The sequence below is a fragment of the Rhipicephalus microplus genome, chromosome 6 (assembly GCF_043290135.1).
Source record: "Rhipicephalus microplus isolate Deutch F79 chromosome 6, USDA_Rmic, whole genome shotgun sequence".
NCBI classification, from domain to species: Eukaryota; Metazoa; Arthropoda; class Arachnida; order Ixodida; family Ixodidae; genus Rhipicephalus; species Rhipicephalus microplus.
Genome location: NC_134705.1, coordinates 150588929 through 150611141, shown reverse-complemented (window position 1 = coordinate 150611141; position 22213 = coordinate 150588929). Strand labels below are relative to the sequence as shown.

The 22213-nt window shown below is 42.7% G+C and overlaps 1 long non-coding RNA gene across 1 annotated transcript; it reads right to left on the bottom strand.

Annotated features, from left to right (window-relative positions):
- Positions 1-11301: 11301 nt before the first annotated feature.
- LOC142765003 (uncharacterized) lies at positions 11302-20810 on the bottom strand. The gene is made up of 3 exons (XR_012884006.1): positions 20710-20810; positions 18659-18730; positions 11302-11451 (listed from the first exon to the last, which is right to left on the bottom strand). It is a non-coding gene; the product is annotated as an uncharacterized LOC142765003 (long non-coding RNA).
- Positions 20811-22213: the final 1403 nt, after the last annotated feature.

The window sequence follows — 22213 nt, the reverse complement described above, 5'->3', positions numbered from 1 at the left end:
GCAGGGTGGAGTCTGCGACTTCAAAAATTTGACATCACCATCGTTTACAGGTCAGGACGAAGGCAATCTGACGCTGACTGGCTGACCCAGGCTCTAGTTAACCCACCACTGCAGGACGAGGATGGCGACTGCTTCTTGGGAGGCTTAGGCGACGACGTTATTGTAGAGTGACAGTGAGGTGTCCCTGAAATCAAGGCCTGGAACGCCTCGAGAGTGACGATGCCATTGTCCCAAAGGTATTCAAGGGAGGACTGGCGTCGTTTTTCTTGCGTAACGGAATCCTCACCAAGAAAAACTTCGCGCCACATCGGGCCAACCACCATCGGTATTACGACCTCCATGACCACCTGACGGCTGGACACATTACATTTTCTCGTACGCTAGCGAGGATACAGGAAAAGCAATGCTGCCGCCCTCACTGATAACGTCACACGTGGCGTAAAACCGGCCGAGATTGTCAACGATGGCAGACACCGCCAACTAGCCAGCTCGCGGGCTGTTCCATCAAATTGGCATGGACCTACCGGGACCAATTCCAACGTCGAATCCCGGAAAAAACAGGATTGTCATAGCTAGTGACTACCTCACCACTACGCCGAAGCAAAGGTGCTGCCCAAAGGCAGTGTCGCCGAGGTAGCAAATTTATTCGTCGAGAAAACTGTCCTGCGTCCTGGTGCAACAGAGGTAATCATTACGGACAGAGGTAGAGCCTTCAGTGTGGACCTATTTCAGGCTATCTTGAGGTACAGCTAGACAAGTCACCACCGGATGATCGCCTACCACCCACAGACAAATGGCCTTAAGCTATCCTGTGGTACAGCTAGACAAGTCATCGCCGAATGGTCGCTACCACCCACAGAGAAATTGCCTCGCAGAGCGTCTAAACAAGACCATCGCCGTCATGCTTGCCATGTACGTCGGCTTCGAACCCAAGACGTGAGAAGGCACCCTCCTGTACGTGGCCTTCGCATACAACAAGGCGGTGCAGGAGACGACCCACATGTCATACAAGTTGCTCAACGGAAGTAATCCAGCCACGACGCTTGACGCCATGCTGCAAAACGTCGCTGACGAAGAAAACCTCGACGTGACTGTCTACCTTCAGTGCGCCAAAGAAGCCCGACAATTCGCCCGCCTACGCATCAAGAAAGAAGAGATGATCGACAGTCGCCGTTACAATATTTGACGACACTTTCTATAATAGCAGCTGGTTGAGCCTGTTTGAGCGCATACGCCGAAACGCCATCGTAGACGGAGTGAAAGCATCTGTGACGGTACTTCTGACTGTACAAGGTAGTTCGACGTCTAGGCCCACTCAACTACGAGGTTGTCTCTGACGGCATCATGAACTCGCACTATAGCCGTCCGTTACCTAAAGTCGTCCATGTCATACGCCTGAAGCCGATTCATACACGTTAACGAATTGTAGGACTGTGCATTTAGTGGGGTTTGCTTTATTATTGTACTTTCATCTTTAGGTAAAGCATGGAGAGGAAGCCTTTTTCAGAGGAGGTTCATGGGGCCAATGTCACACTCTTTTGTCAAGTTTTGTCATCGCCCCATTACATGCGTGAGGGCTACCTTGCACAATCCTCTCCGATGGACTAAGAACCACCTAGATAATCATAGAACCATCTCATGCGAATACGTACAGAACGCGAACATTGCGAAAAGTTCTGGAACATACGTGACCACTAGTGATAGCACTGTAACATTTGACGGCACATGTATAAAGGCCGACGCGCATCACCACTTGTTAGTTGAACAGCGGCTGACGCTCAGTTTTCCGCTATCAGTGCCAGTGTGTTTGGATGTATTTCTGACTTTCCGTTCACCGGCCACAAGTTTATGAAGTTTATGAAGTTTATTGAAGGGTAAGCATACATATAAATGAACAGATGAGCGGAGTACATGAGGCGGTCCCGGAGTGAAAACTGTCGGGGGGACCTCCTAACACATTGCGAGTAAGATGATGCATAATATGCAGCAGACAATTGGCGTTGTGACAAATTTCTAAATACAATGTGTAGCGTGAACAAAATGAACAAAAACACTTCACTCAATTTTCAAAAACATGAAGATAAACAAGTCTACAATAATTAGAGAAGCAGAACTAAACCATACATAAAAGTACTTTCGGCCTAACAAAACACATTTTATCTTGGACATACAGTCTGCTTCCATCGTCAGCGTCACGACCCCGTGACAATATTTAATTTGTATATTGAACCGTAAATCTTGTGTCCAATGCAATATGGTTTTAGCAGTGAATTACTATCGTTAGGCAGCGCGCTGAAATTGCTTGGAAAATATTTTTGGTGCATGTGCTGTCTTAAGTGCGTTTGTATATCTTTTTTTCTTTTTTTCTCTCGTTACTTATTTGTAATCTAGCGCTTGTGCTTGTCATTCTGTTCAGCATATTTTGCTTCTTTACGTTCTACTATTTTTACTTCGATACAGCCAATAAATTAGGTACAGACTGTTCTACAGATACTTCCTATAGGCTACTTGTACACCAAAATAAAAAAATTGTTAAGTAATAATTCCCTATATAATTTACAAACTGAGTCATGGAAATGATATGAATAGTCTGTGAATATATATCTAGAAATTTTAAGGAAGAGGAAACTAACTAAATTGACATAAATGTGTACAGTATACACATTCCACAGACAGTGCTATAAAAAGCTGACTTTTTATTCAACAGATTTTGATAGCAAATACACGTATGTACTTTGTCTTTTGGACTAGTTCGCTAAACAAAGCTGTCAGTATTTGTATACAAAAACTGTTAATAAAGAAGTTTGGCAAAACACGGGAAAGGGAAAATATTTTTTTAACCATCTCCACAAACTTTATATTAACTAACTACTCTGTAAGAGGTTTATGCTTACCACACTTCAAAGTGGGTGTGGTGGTATCTTTGAACAAGCAAGTCTGCTTCTGTCCAAAGTTGCATTTAAGGTTGTCGCTGCAGAAGTAATCCTTAGTATTTTTCTGTGGTGGTGCTTGCGAAAAAATACACTAATGTATGTTATGAAGGCTTACAAAATACAGCAGAGCAAAAAAAGGCAATAGGAAAACTAAGGAAATGGTGGTCGTTATTCAGCCGTATCAAACACAATTCTGTGATCCTTATGTGTTGTTTTTAAAGGCGAAGCTCCTTAGGGCTTGGGTAGTTCCTATGCAGTTGTTTATTGCAGTAGCCATCTCTAGTTAGTTTTAAGAGTTGCTCACAGACAGCACTGTGTGTAAATGTCCTTGAATATATTATCACTAGACATCCACGGAGTGAATGATGACGAGTTCTAGTGGGATAGAAGTGGATGGACGAGCAGTAAGTGAGTGAGTGAGTGGGTCGGTCGGTAGGTCCGACAGACAGACGGACAGACAGACGGACGGACGGATGGTTGGTTGGTCGGTCCGTCCGTCTGTCCGTCAGTCAGTCCGTCATTCAGTCAGTCAGTCAGTCAGACAGACAGACAGACAGACAGACAGACAGACAGACAGACAGACAGACAGACAGACGGACGAACGGACGGTTGGTCGGTCGGTCCATCCGTCCATCCGTCCGTCCGTCCGTCCGTCCGTCCGTCCGTCAGTCAGTCAGTCGGTCAGTCAGTCCGTCAGTCAGTCAGTCAGTCAGTCAGTCAGTTAGTCAGTAAGTCAGGCAGTCAGACAGACAGGCAGGCAGACAGACAGACAGACAGACAGACAGACAGACAGACAGACAGACAGACAGACAGACAGACAGGTGCTTCGGCTCACTCATCATCATTAACTTCATCGGTATGCTGGGAATTTTTTTCTCACGTCATACTTAGCTTACCTCTAAAGCAAACACGAGGGAAAAGCAATTATGTAGTCTGAAGTTATATGTAAGGGAGATCCGTAAGCGTAAATCATACTTTCTTTTTTTTACGGAGGAGGACTGTATCCTTCAATTTGAAGCCAATAGCTTATTTGCCCAGAACACTAACTTCTAAGAGCGGGCAGGTGAGCAGTGCATGCAGACCGATAAGCGCTAAATCATACACCGAGGTATGTAAGCGTTCCACCTGCGTCCCGTTCGGTCCCTTTTTACCGTATATTTAATAGGGTGGCCTTCAGCGATAGATGAAGTTTTCTTGAAGCAGTAAATAAAATAGATGCATTTATTCCTACCAACGAAGAGCTTGCATATTGACACTTTAAGAAAACAGAGGTAGCACAAGAACTTTATACGCCCAATGAAAAGGGGGTTTATCAACAACACCTGGTAGCAGGCACACAGCCGGTACAGCTAGAATCAGTCGAACAGGCTCGGCTTTCCTAGCTCACTCACAGCGCTTGCGCTTCGCACCAAGTAGCGGCTTCACTGGCGATAGCCTTTCTGCTTCACCACCTCACATTACTTATACGAATACAATTCCATGCTCAGTTTCGTGTCGCCGTCACTAAAATGACCATCGGCGTGATATTCCATACAATATGAAGTAAGGGTTACGATTGGCCCGGCAATTCGTCTGGGCAGACGCCATTGTGCGTAAGCCGGTATGCTAGGTTGCTTTCGGCCTCATCAGCCTTCAGTCTGCAACATGCTGTCTTGTAGAGGTTCCTGGTAGTGATCGAGTTTCAACGAAATTTTTGTGAGACAAACCTTTTTGCTGAACGGGCTCGAACAGCGTGGGACGGCACCACTGTGGCTGGTCTCATTAGGTCGACTTCTCGGCTCGGCTATTGTCATCTGCTGACAGCCCGGAAGCGTACGAGCGCATCCCTTCACTGGCGAAGATCAGCTATGTGGGACGATGGCGGGAAGCCAGCTACCTTAAAGAAGCCCGCCATTCCTTCCATTGACCTTGAGCCCTTGACAGAAGGAACTCTCTGGCTGCTCCGTAAAGGATGGCGCTTTCTTCCGGGTAATAATGTTTTGTTTATTGCGTAAAGCCGATTTTAGCTCGGTGAATTTTTGCGGATATGGCACACATCCTTTCATAAAAACACAGTTTTATGCCGCAGTCAAATCTATCTGGCCAACATCAAATAAATTTTAAAAAGACGTATGGCTTTCATTTGATCTGGTGTCGCAAAAGCTTTGTGAACATCAGTAAAAAAAATTTCGTCGTAAAACCAATCGGGAGCGCATCGCTCATTTTTTTATGAATTCTTGTGTAACCGATTAGAACGTCAGCTATCCGCTGTAAGCATTACTGTAAAAGTGAGAATGTTACGTTCCTTTGTGTTACTGCACAACTATAATGTACATATAGGCATGTGGGCCCGCAGTTCCCTGCGCTTTTTAGCAGGTGTTCGTGTAGTCACATAATTTTCTTTCTCGGATTTCGCTATCTCTCTGTCAACTGGGAAACATTTGCACGCAGTCAGTACGCTGTTCATAATAGTGCAGTTAGATGTCAATTGAGCATGCTACTGCCGTTTTGATAATACAGGGTGTGCCAAGTGCCTTTAGCCAGAGTTTAAATATATGCGAGAACACGTAAATACGACGCGACCAAATGCATGTTGCTCACCGTTGGATGGAGTTGGTAAGACTATATTTTGTATTCTCAAATATTATTTAATTGAATATGTTTAATTAACTAACTTTCCAGGAAACGAAAATTGATAAAAAATTTCAGAGAGAAAGTTGTAAATCAGTTTGCAAAACGTCCGATTAGGCAGTTTTTAACTTTATATCGGTTAGGTATTAGTGTTTTTCTGCTAATTGGAAATGCCCGGAAAATACAAAAACATACCACGTGACAAACCCGCTCACGCGTCAGTGCGCACGATGATTCTAGTGATCACTAACGTTCCGCGTACGAACTACACGCTTCCCTCGCACCGGTTCATGACAGCGTATGAAGTCACAGCGGTTTTCTTTTTTGTGGCCGATAGCAAAATGATTTCATCGTAAAGCCACCACCATCGTTGTGGCCCTGACGAGACAGCACATAGGGGCAAAGGCTACGGTTGTTCGTAAATGGAACGTTAGGGAGCACTAAAATTATTGCACGCACTGGCGCACGAGCGGGTTTGTCACGTGGTATTTTTTTCATTTCGCGGGCATTTGTAATTAGCAGAAGAACACTAAAAATTAACAGATATAAAGTTCAAAACTGTCTAATCGGACGTTTTCAAAACCGATCTACGACTTTCTCAATGAAATTCTTTATCCATCTTCGTTTCCTAAAATGTTAGTTCATTAAACAGATCTAGTTAAACACTATTTCAGAACACAAAAAAATTATCGAGTTTCAGGCAACGGTGAACAATATGCATTTGGTCGCGTCGTGATTACGTGTTCCGGCATATTTTCATACTCTGGCTAAATGCACGTGACAATATATTGAATATGCCCCATTGGCATTTTGGCAATTAGATGAGCGCTTGACCAATTACATAAAAAATATGATTACTTAGACAGACACCTTAAATGAAAATGGCAGTCACCAATATATCATACAATACATACTAGGTTTTTCTCAAAGTAACACCAGTGCTATGTTTTATAATATAGCTGCTTAGTAGCTGGCATATCGCACAGTCATGAGAACAGTCGCCGGCAGCTCTTCATTTACAATAATTAGTGAACAAAATTGGTGAAATCACTATGCGGAAACTATTTCTACTTCAGAGTCTCTATAATTGCCGCCAGTGCTTTGTACCTTCAGGAATTTATATAAATATACCTACCTGAGCGCGCATAAGCCACATTGTGTAACAGAAGAAAACCCAAAAAAAGAAATGTGGGACTACACACCGTATCTGCGAAAACCAACTGCATACGAAAGAAAAAGCTGTACCAGACAAAATAAGGAACTTGACAATATACATCTTTTACCATCTATGAACGAAACAGGTAAAACGTCATTATGCAGGCTTAGTTACTCTTTATCTGATACTTGTGTTTTGAAAGAGAAGGTGCACCAAACATTTAACTTGCGAATTTTTTTTTTCTTGCGTCGACTGAAGGGCCGAAGTATTTGGAGCCTAAGAAATGTACTGCTAAGCGTGGGTGCATCCAGGAAACGTAATAACAGTGTATTTTTGTAAGCTATACTTTCGGTTTCACGCACTTGCTCTAGACATCATGAAGCTCCCTCATCCGCTCCACGATGTGGCTCTGTTGGTATCGTACAAGTGAAAATTGTCATTGTTTTGGTGAAGGAGAAACAACCATCTTCAATGTTTCAGTACGCAACGCCATCACAAACAGCCATACGGCTGCTTAAAATCACAAAATTTTGTGTTGTAGCATGACGTCAAGATAGAATCGATGTCCGTAGTGCAACCACAGAAAAAATGGCTTTCATATAAAAAATAAAATATATTATGAGAATTTGGTGAGCCTCACACTTGCTCAGCGCTGCTTCTGGGAATAGAAGATTTTATCGCGGTGTTAGTGCACATGTTCAAGATGGCGTCAGTATTACATTAAGGAACTAAATTTATATACTCATAGTTTGTTGCTGATATGGATTTTTAATATGATTGTGTATATGTAGACTTAATAACGCTGCACTTCAGGTAGACTTTATTCATTGGGTGTAAATAAATTATGGTGCTCACCCCAACCCTACTGGTTTATTTTTTATGCGGTAAGTCCAAAGATGACCACTTTCTTCCACAAAACGATCCCGTATGCGTAACTAGTTCCTTCTCATTTCACGATGTGATTAAACTAAGCTACGAATGAATCTGGTAAATAATGACGTTACACTAGCATCCATTTTGTAAACAAGTCGTTTATTAGAAGGCCACCTTTGATGCAGTAGCCTATTAATGTCGTTGTGCGGCACTAACATTTCTTTTACAAGTGTGACTTGTTAGAATATATAACTAATTTTTAGTCACTTGCCCCTATGATAGCCAGTACGTAATTTGTAATTATTTGTACTGATTGGGCCTGAACAGTCAGAGCACTGGTGTATGGTTGGTGACCTAGCTAAACTCCAAACTTGAAAGATAATCTCAAAAACGATACACGCCTAAAAAAAGTAATAACACCTCTCGCTCAAGCAGCCAGTAGCTCTGTTCCACTTTTTTTAGCGTTCTCTAGTGGATACTGACTGTCCTATAGTATTTTCTAGTCAAATTTAGCAACGCCATGCAGAGACACATCGCATTGTAGCTTCAGCTCCTTTACGGGTCGAAATGCATCAATGATATCGCATTCTTCGTACTCTTTTTGGCGTTTAAATGCGAACGCATCTCTTAGTTGAGCTATGTCAGGCGTTCGTCGGGATCCGTCCACCGCCTTCTCCCATAGCAACAACTGCGGGCACGTCCCCCCCCCCCCCCCCCCGCAACTGGAGCCCCCACCATGTTACGCTTCTGCGTCAGCAGCTGTGAGCAACAGCTGTGGGCGCAAGCGCTTAACTTCGCCCCCAGCAACCAGAGCCCCCACTTTATAGACTAGAACGTGACCTGCCACTGCCCTAATGCAGTGCGTTTGAAACGCGTTTGTAGCGTTTGGGCTGGAAGCGTTTATGTAGCGTTTGAGTTGATGAGATCCTGACTTTATGCCATCAGGTAAAATAACAGGTGCAGCAGTTCGCCACTCCTTCTCTCGCCATTCTCTCTCTCTCCTCCCTGCGCACCACTCCCCCGTCCGCTCGCGCCTCACTCCCGTTCGTTCGCTGGCTAGACGCCTCTCAAGAACATTCGAAAATGGTTGCACGAAACGCCACTGTGAAACGCCAACGCCGAGTCGAGAACGCTGGTGCCTTACTCTCCAGTCCGCTCACTCCTCACTCTTACCGTTCGCTGGCTGGGCGTCTTTCAAGGTGATGGCAGAATTCGATGAGGGCGAATGCCTGAAGGCAACAATACTCTTTATCAGCGCAAGAAACTCGTTCGCATTTCCTCACAGTTCTCTTCGGGGAGGGGGGGGGGCTTTTTTTCAGAATGCATCCTGGTGGGATACGTGACAGCAACTCCTAGAATGCCCGCTTTTACACTAGCTGGTAAACTAAAGATAACAGTGAGCACGTATTCAGCAAGTTAATACGCGAGCGTGCGCGATAAATAACGCATCTTTGACATCTCGGCCTGTGGTGCTTGCATGATAGCATCTACGTTTCTCTCAATGGTATGAAATCTTTCCGATCTATGCGATACGCAAGCTACGGGACCGAAGTTGTCTGAACTTTCTTATCTCGGACCTAGGTTTCAACGCATGTTCTCAAAAATTGTTCTGTTACTTCCTCGAGCCGCCTTTCAGTCTGACATCTACACTCAGCCAGCAACGATTTGTCAAGGTACACTTGCACGCCGAGTAATTCGCTAATTATCGCTTCTACCTTTCAAATATAGCCTGCACTGAAGCAATCCCAACCGGCAGCGTGTTATAACAATAGAGACCTTGATGATTGTAATGACGCAAAACTTTGTGCGGTGCGACGTCCAGCGGAAGTTGATTGTACGTGCCATTTATGATCAATGTGCTGAAAACACACCAGCCCCCCCTCCCCAATTTCGCTTGAGAACTCATCACAGAGCACGTAAGAAATGAATATAGCCTTACAGAATTTTGACGTCGACGTTGACTTCAGCTACAGGCTCACAGAAGGACCTTTGGTGAGCTCAATATCTGTGCAAGTGTTCGTATTAAGCCTTCAGGATGTTTCACTGCAAGCGCTTTAACTCTGAGCGGCAGGCAAATCCGGTGCTGTCAGCTGTTCAATCTACGCGCCCCTCTTTCCGAACACTGTTGTCAGGCCACGCCCACACAGGCAACATTGTGCACAGTGAATCACCGTTGGCGTGCACATGAGGCACACATTTCGTATCGCACAGACAGTCCAAAGTTCATTCCAGAAGCTTTGGAGTGTGGCCGCATTGCATAATGGTATACGTAGATTTAGCGTGACGCACACAAGAGACTCTGTGTCTATTTTCATGTCTCGTTCAACATGTTTCCAAGAAAGCGCTCACCGTATTGTCGGTTCTACTCTGTTTTCGGAGGAGGAGGAGGAGGAGGAGGGGGAGATTTCAGTCCCAACATGTGCCACGCTGTCTTCCTCGCTATCGTCACGACTAGACGTGGCTTGCATGACTGTCAATGTTTTTACCCGTGAGAGATATAGTTCGCACTCATCTCTGTATTCTTGGAACAGTGTTAGCTGAAGGCTGGCCATCGTTCTCCTCTGTGTTTTCTGGCAGTCGACTGGTTTAACCACTGAGTGGACCTACTTCCACCACATGGTCCACGACTCTTGTCGCCATAGTTGTAACCCACTGAAACTTGCAGTAGCATAAACGCCATGCTAGCTGGTGGCGAAACAACGTTTAATAATAACACCACTGCAGTATATATAGTGCAAAGGTCAAAGAGATTAAGCAAGGAAAGATATATACGATATCTCTGATATGAGTATGCACATGTAAAGAGGGCACAAAATGTGCGCGCTCACAGCAGACTGGCCTGGTTCACCGCACAAAATTATAACAAATATATAATAAGTATAAGTAATTCGTTCACTTAGTAAGACATTGTATAAGGCAACGTCATGCATTTTCGTCGCATTTGGTTGCGTTTTTATCGCAATGCCTTTTTGTCGCATGATGCCTCTGCAGAATCATGCCAAATTTCAAAAAAAGTTTACCCTTTGGCCCCACTCATCAAATTAACTTAAATATAAGGCTAATAGCTAAAAGTGCAAAGTAACAAAATATATATATACGCTGTTGCACCAGCCCCAGAGCAGTTTTATCCATGAATCTCCTATTTCTAGATATAACGAGATAGAGCAATGAACACCATTTAAGCAGCTATGAAAGCGGCACCTCGTCTTCCGTGAGTTTTTGTGCATTTTGTGCCGCGCGCCTTGTTAATAAGATTGACTGGTAATTTCAAGGAGTCATTTGCTAAAATCTTCAAGTTAATAAAGAATTAAAAACCAGGCTGGTAATTACCAAAATTCAGTGTGTTCACCATTTTTTAAGTAAATTTCACTTGTTTATTCGAATATTTTTCACTTGCACACTAGGTACGGTGAGCGCGAGCCGAGGCTGCCATCAAGAATGGAAGATGTTGCGAGGCAGTGCGCGTTCAGCCTAGTTGTTGTCATTATTGAGTCAGCCATATTGCCAGTTTTTTGTGTGTCTCCCCACCGGCTCAGTTCTTCCACGTGAAAGACCTTTCGTAGCATGAGACAATATATACCCCCAACAATAATAGAATAAAATAAAGATTTCGAAAGCGTGCTTACCTAGTATAATCTGGATATGTGGAATACTCGTTGAAGTGATTCATTTTCCACACGTATTGATGAAATAGTACGTAAAATTGACATTTTAGGAAATGACTTCAAGTTCATACGAGAGAGGCCTTTTATTCATTGAAAATGTCGTGGTTTCTTGTAGAGCGATGCGTTATCCTTCGTCATTTCGATTGTGTTGACAGTGATTGCATCAAGCAAACGTAGCAGGGAGCTTATACTTCAAAGGTTCTTGTGATATTATCTGAAAAACGGTCGGCGTGCTTATTGAAACAAACAAAACAATAAATGTTTTCTTTGGCACAATGGTCATGTTTTTCAAGTAAGAGGCATTTCAAAGCAGACTCCAGGAATTTTGCGAGTATCAATCTACGTATCTGTCTATCTAGCCACCTACATTTGGGGGTTCTCGTGATTTCCTCTTTAGGTTGGGGTGGAGAAAAAATTTACACCCTCTCCCACTGAAGTGAATGATTTGTACAATGTTCCTTTTCGCTACTAATAACTGAAATAAACTTAAAGCTTGAAACTTGAAACTTGCAGCAGCGAGCACTAACGTTTGGTGTTGCGGCGGCATTCACACTGGTGCTCATGGCGGCGTAGCGCAGGAGAGAAACCTGGAGAAGCGCGAAACTCGCATTAATGGACAAGTTTTCCCTACGGGAACAGGACAATTTCTACTGATGAGCAATGAGTAACGCAGGACTTCGATTGGTTACAGAGAAGATAGAAGACTGCGATGGAACATAGCCACCAACAATTTACTTTTAGTTAACGCACACGCGGAACAAACCACAGAAAAACGTCCCAATGACACTACCCTGTAGTTTGAAATACAGTGCACATATAGCAGGGTGGCTGTAAATGGTTGTGCAGCGCAAGCAGAGAGAGAAAGACAGAGAACTTTATTTGAGCATAACCCGGAGCATTACAGACGGTCGAGCCCCTATTCCAGGGCTCCGCTGGCCCTAGTCATAATCGCTACCCGTTGGACCAGCCAGCGCTGATCAGCAATGGCCGAGCTGGACAGCAGTGCCTCCCATTGTTCCTCTGTGTTGTTCATGTTGTGGTGTTCTTCATTGTGATGTGTACACTCCCACGTGATGTGAAACAGACTTGGTGTGGCGCCAAATTACAGACATATATCCATGTATGCTGTGGGGTAGACTACATGTAGCCTATGTAGGTTCATGTATGTGTTTGTTGGAATTCTGCGTAATGCCACTGACTATATTGCAATGAGGTTCTTATGTGGTGCTGGATATAGTTTTCTATCGTCCTTGTAATACTGAACAATTGTACCAAAGTTAGGGTCTAGAGTCCCGCGCAAGCAGTCACTTTTTTTTCAAGGAGGTTTTAAAAAAATTTCTGGAGCGGAAGCTCCCGCAATGCTTTGCCAGCAGCAGTTAAATCAGCTTTTGCCCTCCAAAGATCGCATAAATATGATATTTTTTGGTTGTACCCTCTTAGTGATCAAGTGGCTTCGATTTTTTGGTTTAAATGCTACGTTAAATATAAATTACAAGATAGTTGTTTGCGAAGAAATAATTCGCAAAGACTAGTATCACTCAATTAACCTTCAATGAAATCGGCCTCGAATCTGAGGCTTACTAAAGAAAACTAGTAACACAAGGATGCACTATCTGACCCTTCAAGGTTGCCACGTTGAACTCCTTCGGAGTGCGAGAAAAACGTTCTTCTCAATCGGCGAACGTGAATGAGTACCAAGTACTTAAAATCGTTAAACATTTTTTCTAAACACACAGCTCGTCATGCCCTTAGTGAGATGGCTGCTGTGGCTGCGGTCATACGTTTGGCACGGCTTCACTTGTGGGGAAGAATTTCCACTCAAGCAATTTTTTATACATCCTTAGTTCTTTCAGTCGAGTACTGTGGCACCAAGTATTGAAAATCGTTCACCACTTTTTCTAAACACTCGCTAGCGGAGGCGGCCTGTGTCGCCGTGGCGAGGAGAGAGAGGGAGGAGCATGGAAGAGGAGGTGGCGCGCATGCACAGCGGGGTTTAAACACTGCGTGGAGGGATGTCTAGATGTCTAGAGGAGAGAGGGGGTTGTAGGAGAAAAGAGGGGGATGCGGTGCGCATGTGCAATACGAGTGGTCATGCCGCACACCATATTGAGCACGACCATAAGATACTCCGCATACAATATTATTATGGAAGGGTAAAAAAGCTTGACCATTATGTCTGGCATTTCTTGACATGAATACCATGAAAATGCTGTCGTGTCAAAAAAGCACTTCACCATGCTTTACAGATGCAATAAATAAAAGTTTACGCTGAAGAACGTAAATAAATGTGATACTCAGATGTGCGCACGGTCAAGTTGCCGTTAACCAAAACTATTCATCCCTGTTGATTGATTGATATGTGGGGTTTAACACCCTAAAACCACCATATGAATATGAGAGACTTTGTACTGCAGGGCTCCGGAAATTACGACCACCTGAGGTTCTTTAACGTGCACCCAAATCTGAGCACATGGGCCTACAGCATTTTCGCCTCCATCGAAAATGCAGCTGCTGCAGCCGGGATTCAATACCGCGACCTGTGCGTCAGCAGCCGAGTACCTTAGTCACCAGAGCACAGTGGTTGGGCTGCAGGCAAAGCATAACACCACGCATTTGCCACTTAAATGCCACATAAAATGTGGCCACAACATCTAAGCGTCCTTCTCGAACGTGGTGCCGTCATTTGGTGCTACGGATTTACCTCATAAAGAGCCGCCGTGTTTGCAACACGGTTAGATAATGCACTGATGAGGCCCTTAGCATCACAGGCAATACAATTTTGTAGCGTCAGTTTAATGTTTCGTGACGTTAACACCACCACAATTGGTGCTTAACATGTGAGAATGACAAAGTACCTGAAATTAGCCGCCTTATTGTTGGAAACTGTTTTTCATTCGTTTGATGTGAGGCCTACTATTTGTATGAGTAGTTGTCTAACAGTAAATTACCTTGCTGGAAATTTGTGGTGAACAAGATTCTAAAGTATTGCATGCAAAATTTGCTTGTAAAACTTAAAGATTTATTTAGACTTGTTTGAAGTTGTGGGTCTCACCGCAAGAGAACGCTAGATATGAGAAAAAAATTGTGCTGTTTTTTTTGTGGTATAGAATTTGTAGCTGCAGGAGGCGAGCGCATGCGAATATTGTATTGCGATGATCGATCAACCGTTACAATCGTGATATCGGCTGACGAAGAACATGAAGCGGTGATGGTACTGATACGAAGAGATTCCCAAGGACCTGGAACGAGGGCCTATGGGCACAAAAAAGGTTCTCGTCATCAAGCTGCAAGTGTTTCGTGCCTTCTATCTCTTCACCAGTGAGAATGGGCGATTGCAAACAAAAGTTTTTTTTAGAATCTATTAGGTACATGCGCATTTTCTAGGATAAGTCGCTCAGTCCCAGCTCTCTTTCTCTGACTTCGTTCTAAAGAGTTAACTCAAAGTTATAAAAGAGAGATATGATGGAATGGTAGCAGCCACTACGTTCATAATTAGCGTGCTAGGTGTACTTAATTCTTTTGTTTATTTTGTTTTCAATGAAAGCGGGCGTGATCAACATCGCAATGCTGTGGGCAGTTAACAAGACCATGTCGCGACGAGCCACGGTAACAATAGAGCTCAAGGTGTTGTTTAAATCCCCCAATGACCATGTTTCGTTGCTTGCGTGGCACAGTTTCTTTCGAGATTTTGTATCTTTCTTAAAGAAGAAAGCATGAGTTCTGCAGCTGACCTCGTGAATAGCTTGACAGGGTGTAGGAATGTGCTTGCTGGTGCTGATACGTCGTGAATATTTTAACATACGAAAAACACACAGACCACGAAAGACACGAGATCACAAAACGCATCGCCCTGTCTTCTCTTTCGATCCTTTCTTTTTCGCACGGTACAAGATTTGCGCTGTTTCTAAATAAATTTCAAACTCTCTTTGGTAAGCTACGCAATAATATTTCGTTCAGAGGTTCACAGGTGCCCGAGTACCACTTGGCATCATTTTCTGACCACGTTGAAACTCAGCCCCTCTATTATTTATCTTGCAGCCTGACAAGGCATCAACCGTGAAAATCATCGACAAGATTTACTAGCCTTCTTAATGGGGAAGGTTACTGAGTATACTTTTTTGTGCTGAGTGACAACTTATACGGACGCAAATTACAGATGCACACTCGCAATAGTGGACTTATAAAGAAAGGAAACCAGAAGCGGCGACGACAAGGTGGCATTTTAAATCCGAGACACAACGAATCTCGGGACCACCCTGGGCCTTGAATTGCTTGTGAATCATTTCACTGATCCTCTCTCGGTGTGTCACTGCGCCGAACAGCATTTTCACGCATTGAACGCAGGTGTGTCGCCCAGACGGAGAGGTGGCATGATGTCGCATTTTCTCACAGCTGTTGCCCAAACATATTAGAAGTGCTAACTTTATTCGTTACTGATCCACAGTCCTGCTTTCTCTTCTAGCGTTCAAAATTTTAACAGCTGCCGAATGTTGAATTGCTTAATTGGGTGCGTGCATCTCGCCAAAATTTCTGCTTACGTAGATTTCATAGATTGATATGTGGGGCTTAATCTCCCAAAGCAACCACATGATCATGAGAGATGCTGTAGTGGAGGGCTCCACAAATTTCAACCAACTGGGGTTCTTTAACGTGCAGCCAAATCTGAGCACACGGGCCTACAACATTTCGGCTTCCATCAGAAATGCAGCCGCCACAGCCGGTATTTGATCCCGCGACCTGCGGGTCAGCAGCCGAGTACCTTAGCCGCTATATTGCTACGGCAGGGCAACTTAAAAAAGCTTCAGTATTAGTTAAGTGCACTTGCACCTTGGCTTGAATATGTATTGAGCAAAGTGGCTGAAACATGCATAGTTTTGAGATGATTCTCTGGTTTCATAAGCGATTGAGTTGTTCGTAGGAATATAGAAACCATACAAGTATTTGAAGTGCATGAATGTTGCGTCTATTTGGCCGTAAAGTGCAGAAGGTTATCACTAAAATGACTACAATGAGTAAATGAAAATTTTTTTGCTATGTGCATGCACTATCACTTAGATTTGGGGTCCGCAGTGCCTCTTCTTGAAGTATAATTGTGATGCTAGTGGTTAAGTGTGAATACAACCCCCATCAACTGAAATTGCGTTGCATGTTTACGGGCCGGTGAAGGTCATGGGGAATATGCTCACACTGCAAGTGCCCTCTTGGATCATATTGCATAGTCTAGTATCTATACTGCATGGAGTGTTTTCTGCAAGTACAAGTCAGCAGTTGTTACATGCCAAAGCTACGCTCTTAATTCGTCCAAACGCCTTGATTCACAGCCGGAAGTTCATCTGTAGTCCATACCAACGCTATTAATAGATTCTGCTGGGTGTAAGCAAGTCACACGCCTCCACAGCAGACACTTCCAGATATAATGACCGTATACTTGCCGGGGCTGAGATATTGGCGCATGTTTCACACGTCTTAGAAGAGACTTATAATAGCCGATCGGATGCTTTACCTGTTAGGTGACCGCAGCTGCGATCCTGCCGGGCGCTTTATTAAGTATATCTGTACATTTAAAGATGGCAGCGCTAATCAACGCAACTCGTAGTCATTATTATGAGTGTAGAGGTCGTTTTCTTTGCCTGCTTGCATCCTGCAGCACGTGATCGTTTGTACGATCTAGGTGCTGACCCATAATCCCTCGAACACTACCTCATGGCATAGCAGTATGCTAGAATGATACCCTTGCTATGAAGGGAGCAAAGGAGGCAATGTTTAAGGGCCAGTTTTTCTTTGTTGAACAAAAATATTAATATAGACCAAGAGACGATCAAGCCAATAAAGGTATCATGAATATATTACTAGTAATTTGGACATAAATGTAATGAAGTTAATGTGAATGAAACGATAGCGTTCCGCCAAGGACAAAACTCAAAATTTGGGAATAACAGGTCTCATATTCTATGAAACCGTGTGTTCCACACTCGACGTAATGAATACTTAAGGTGCCGAAGAACAATCTGAGGCTTGTGTGCACAGATATACTTGATATACTTAGATGAGAAGAAGACCACTGCCATGGCTCGAATGTTTGCCCGATTGGTTGCTGCCGTTGGCAAGCTGTCCCTTTGTCCACTTTTTTTCGCATTTATAAAACATACCTATTCAAATAAAGTCGCCTTCATTTCGGTTGGCTCGTTGGTCCGTTAATCCTGATTCATTTTTGTTTGTGGAGTAACTTTAGAATGTGTTATGCTAACACGTTAAGCTTCTGCACGTGCAAGTGAGCAGTTGAAATGGCGTGTGGCGCCAAGGTTGTTTTATACTGACTATGTATATATTGGGCACATTTGCGCAATATGCAAATTAGGTTTTCTACAAGTTATAGCTGCAGAAAATTCTACTAATGTTGCTTTAAACTTCATGCCTTAGGAAAGTTTAGAAGCGTAAAATGTTTATTCATAGCCGTCATCGAATGTTGACGATAATCTGCCTACAGCAATAGTGCAGGTGACAAAAATACTACCTATTGTGAAGTCTTTAGCAGCAGTACCTAAATATACGCTGCTGTCTATTACCTGAAAAATAAATAAAGTAATATACAGATACTTTAAATCAAAATGAGGCACCTTCTAATTTCTGATATCCCTGTTAGCTGTTAGCCTGCAACTGCTATCAAATGTAAGAAGGAGTTAAGGTTATCCGGAAAATACTAGATGACTTTCATTTAGGAGCCGAAGTTATGTTCCTTGTTGAGCAAATGGTGGCGGAGGCGGAGGCTGCCAGCTTGAGTTTAAATATATTACTGCTCCATCATTTTTTGCTACTTGAATCGAGTGTTACTAAAGCTGAAAGTCCTTGTGAGTTGCTGGTTTTAGTAGGTTAAATTGAAAAGTTCACAACAGGCTGTGTTATTAGTTTTCATATTTAGCCATGACGAAGGAAACGAAATGGCACTTTTTGTCCCCGTGAAGGAGGCACCCGAATATCAGCGCAGCAAAGTAATGCACGCATGGTTCTCATAATTGATTTGACCAAATGATGATGAAACTCTTAAATCTCCAGGCTTGACCTTAATATCACCTTGAAAACCATATGATGAATAATAAATACAACTGCATGATGCGGAGATTATAAGTATACGCTCTTGGATAAAGCCAAAACAATGTCTTAGCCTACGGGGCTAAATTGAGGTCGATAATATGCGTGCAGCGATATTATGCGTGAGTCAGATGTACCATCTCTTCAAATTAAATAGTTGTGCAAATATAAACATTAGGAACGGGTAATAGTCTTGGAAGCATTTGATTAGTTCTATAGTGTCATTTTTAAAAATATATATTGTTTTACTTACTCAAATGAGCTATGTAATATTTTTACTTTCATTCACCTTCACCAACAGCAGTAGTAGTATAAGTACTAAGGAAACGTACCTCAATTGTAAGGCGCAGAGCGTAGAATATTACTTAATGCAGCACTTCTGCTTCACTGAAGCCTAGAAAGGGCTAGAAAAGGAAAGTAGCATATAAAATTTCTGTAATTTCCTGCTGACTTGTATGAGGTAAATTTCAAACATTTTGCAGATGTATTTAACGAAGGACAAACGGCAAACTTCTTTAAACCTAAAATAAACATTTAAGTCCGAACAATTGCTCATCAAGAAGCGAAAAATTTGAGTTGGGGTTGGGATTGGTTCTCTAATCGATCGACAAAATATAGGGAAATCAAAAATGTAAAACTATTTCCGCCAAATGATTAGGTTACATTTATATCGAAAAATAAGTAATACGCAAAAAACACGCATAAATTTTTATCGTCGTCGACATAAACAAAAAGTGTTATTAATAATTGATATAGCTTCATGTCCCAAAGCCTTCACATGTGTATGAGATACGCCTAACTGGAGGTCGTCGAAAATTATCACCCGCTGCATTAATTTGACTTGCACGTAAATCTAAGGTCATGGGGGTGAAGCATTTCGCTTCCATATAAATACGTCCTTCGCAGCAAGGATGTGATTGCAAAACTTTCATGCCAGACATCCGGTGCAAGACCAGAATTACTACATCACCGCGGTGGTCACACCAAAATTATCGTTTAACTGTACGGTCTTCAAGTGTATTGTCAACTGCATGACGCGCTCTTACGGAAAAAAAAAAGTTAGTTAAGCCTATTTTTTTATCAGAAAGAGAAACCTGGTTATTTCTATCGTCATAGTAATCGCTTATTTTGACAGTGAAGCATGCCTTGTCAGATAGAATTTGTTGTTTATCATACATTGGTGTCGGACAGCTTCAACAATGACTATTGATATTTGGAAGCTATTACATCGTTTGATCAAGATTAACCTATGTAGACGGACTGTGGTAGATGTTTTTTCGAGGCTAATGTTCATAAATATCACTAAGCGCTTGTGACAAGTTAAGTCGATTACATACACCTGACCAAAATATAGGCAGAGTCCCGCTTTTTAGCATAATCTAGCTGATTACTGTTAACGTACGTGGCTCTAAAACATCGACCAAATGTGAGGACATTTTATTCCACTATACTGGGATTCATGTAAATTTCAGCCTCGCTCTGTTTTAATATTTTTCACTCACTGTGGTTGTTGTTGTTTCACAGTTATCACCACTAGAAAATATCTAATCATCGTCCGCAGAACGAAAACCCTAACGATATTGTTAACTAGGCGCCTTCAAAAAGCTTGCCACTTTTGTTGAGTTATAAATCACGGAGAATCAGAGAAACCATAGAATCTATACGTATTTCAAACTTTTGTGTATAAATGCGTTCATTCTAACATGCTAACCTCGACTTTAAATACCTACAAAAATTTATTGGTGTTAAATAGGTGGATAAAAACTGTAACATAATAAGCTAATCTAGGTGAACAAAAATGTTACTACGATTTTTCGCGTAAACACTTAGTATTTGTTCAAACTTTATTCTCAGAATGCATGTTTACTTTTGTCAAAGGACTGCTACTGTTTGCAAAGACACGATGCACTAAAAATGTTGGAAAATCAACATCTGTTTCGTCACACATACTATACAACGTGCGGGCCTCAAATTTTGCACACCAACCCATGCAGTCTAGAATAAGTCGAGCTTTCCGGAGCCTTCTCACATTCCTTCGTCTTTTTACTCTTTACTCTCTCTCTTTTATTTTCCTCTTTCCTGTTTCCACCAGTACGGTAGCAAACCTACTTTACTGAACTTGTTGGCCTCACTGTTTTTTTTTTTTTGTTCTCCTGCGAACCTTCTCATGTTTTAGGGGGTCCGCATGATCATTACAACATTAAAATCAAAGAATCATGATGCTTACTTAGCAGTATTGTCATCATTAATTTATTCGAGCAGTTTACAGCAGAAGTGTTTGAAAAAAAGCAGTCTCATGTCAATTTTATTCAGCAAAAAGTATTATAGAAATGATCTTTGCGAGAGCGCGGGTTCAGTGAGCATAAGAATGAATATTACTCACTGCATCGACAGTCACATGTAGTAGGTGCTCGAGTTTTCATGCACGACAGTGTATGTGAAGGCTTGCGGCAGTAGGCTCTCCATGCGTTATGGCAATGTTCTGTTCTAGGAACTACACGCAGAAAATGAAACGTCGCAATGCAATTAGTAATTTGGTGTGGGCAGGCATGCGGTGTTAAAAGCAGAAAATGGGCATAGGATATACTGTGGTCATCCCTTTGCGAAAATTACGTCTTCAAGAGTAGAAGTGTTTCATAGAACATCGCAATCACTTAATTCCAAAAAAATTCCCAGCTATTCAAAGTCTATGATCCTCCATGAGGCAGCTCTTATCACCATATGTACCAACAAAGTATCAAGGTTATCTGCGTCTAAAAGCTTTGTGAGAAAAAGAATAAACATGATGGGAACGCCATATTATAGGAGGAAAAGTTGCTCGGGGGCTGGTAGCAAGATTTTTAAACTCTTTATGCCAGATACTCCTGTTGCGTTGTAAATTCCACAACCGTAGAATTCGTCGCGCACTTCGAAGCTATTGCCTGTCAATACTAGGTAAAAAAGTTGATCACGAAACAGGCACTCAAACTACATTCGAGAGCCTGTCAAGCCATGGTACCGATCGAGTGAACGTTGCGACACAAAACGGCAGCTGTGTTCACCTCTCAAAAGCACAACTCCATCACTATTCCAAGAAAGACACTCGCGGATACTAAAATCTGGACGATGTGTCATCAAGGTTGCTGTCTCTGCTGTGGAGGAAGTTTTACACTCGTTTTTTTGAGCTGAGGCTGCTCAAATCCTCTCCCTCACCTCACGTAATAAGAAATGACAAAGTATTTTAGTTGTGGGAGGTCCTACTTTCCAGCTCTAAGCAGGCGCGATAAGCCAGCTTAAATGGACGGCTAAGGCCAGTAGGAGTCTTCGATTAAGGCTTCTCCATCAGAACAATTCACGCTTCAATGTAGTTTTGTATTCCGTTATACATTTGGCGACAGATTTCTTTGGCAGAACTGTGATACATAACCGAATGCCTGCCTGTACACGCGCAAAAAATAGCACCAAATTTTAATGTCTAATCCCCACAGTTGCCAAGCACGAACAAATAAACCTTTTTCGTTATCAAAACAAAGCCAGTTTGTGAAGCGATAGGAGGAAAAAAATTACACAAGTTCTCACTAAAGAGAGACATGTCGGGTTGCAAAGCAGCGCTGGTGTTCGCTTTCGTTTACATATGTTGTCTTCATTTGTATGTTTCGGTGTATGTAATTTTTGTGGGGGATAGTGTATATGTTGTGTACCACTTATGTTACCCCCTTTTATTTGTGTGTATTACCGTGTGTGCGCCGCAATGTCAACAAGCAGCCCTGCTAAGAGAGTGCAGCGAGGCAAACGCACGCAGCATTATATATGAGCGCACAGTTGTGGTGGAGAAATAAATGGGAGCGGATAAACAAAGTTGAGGCGGCGCTCTGCCACCTCCTCCACCCTACATCACCTCCCACCTC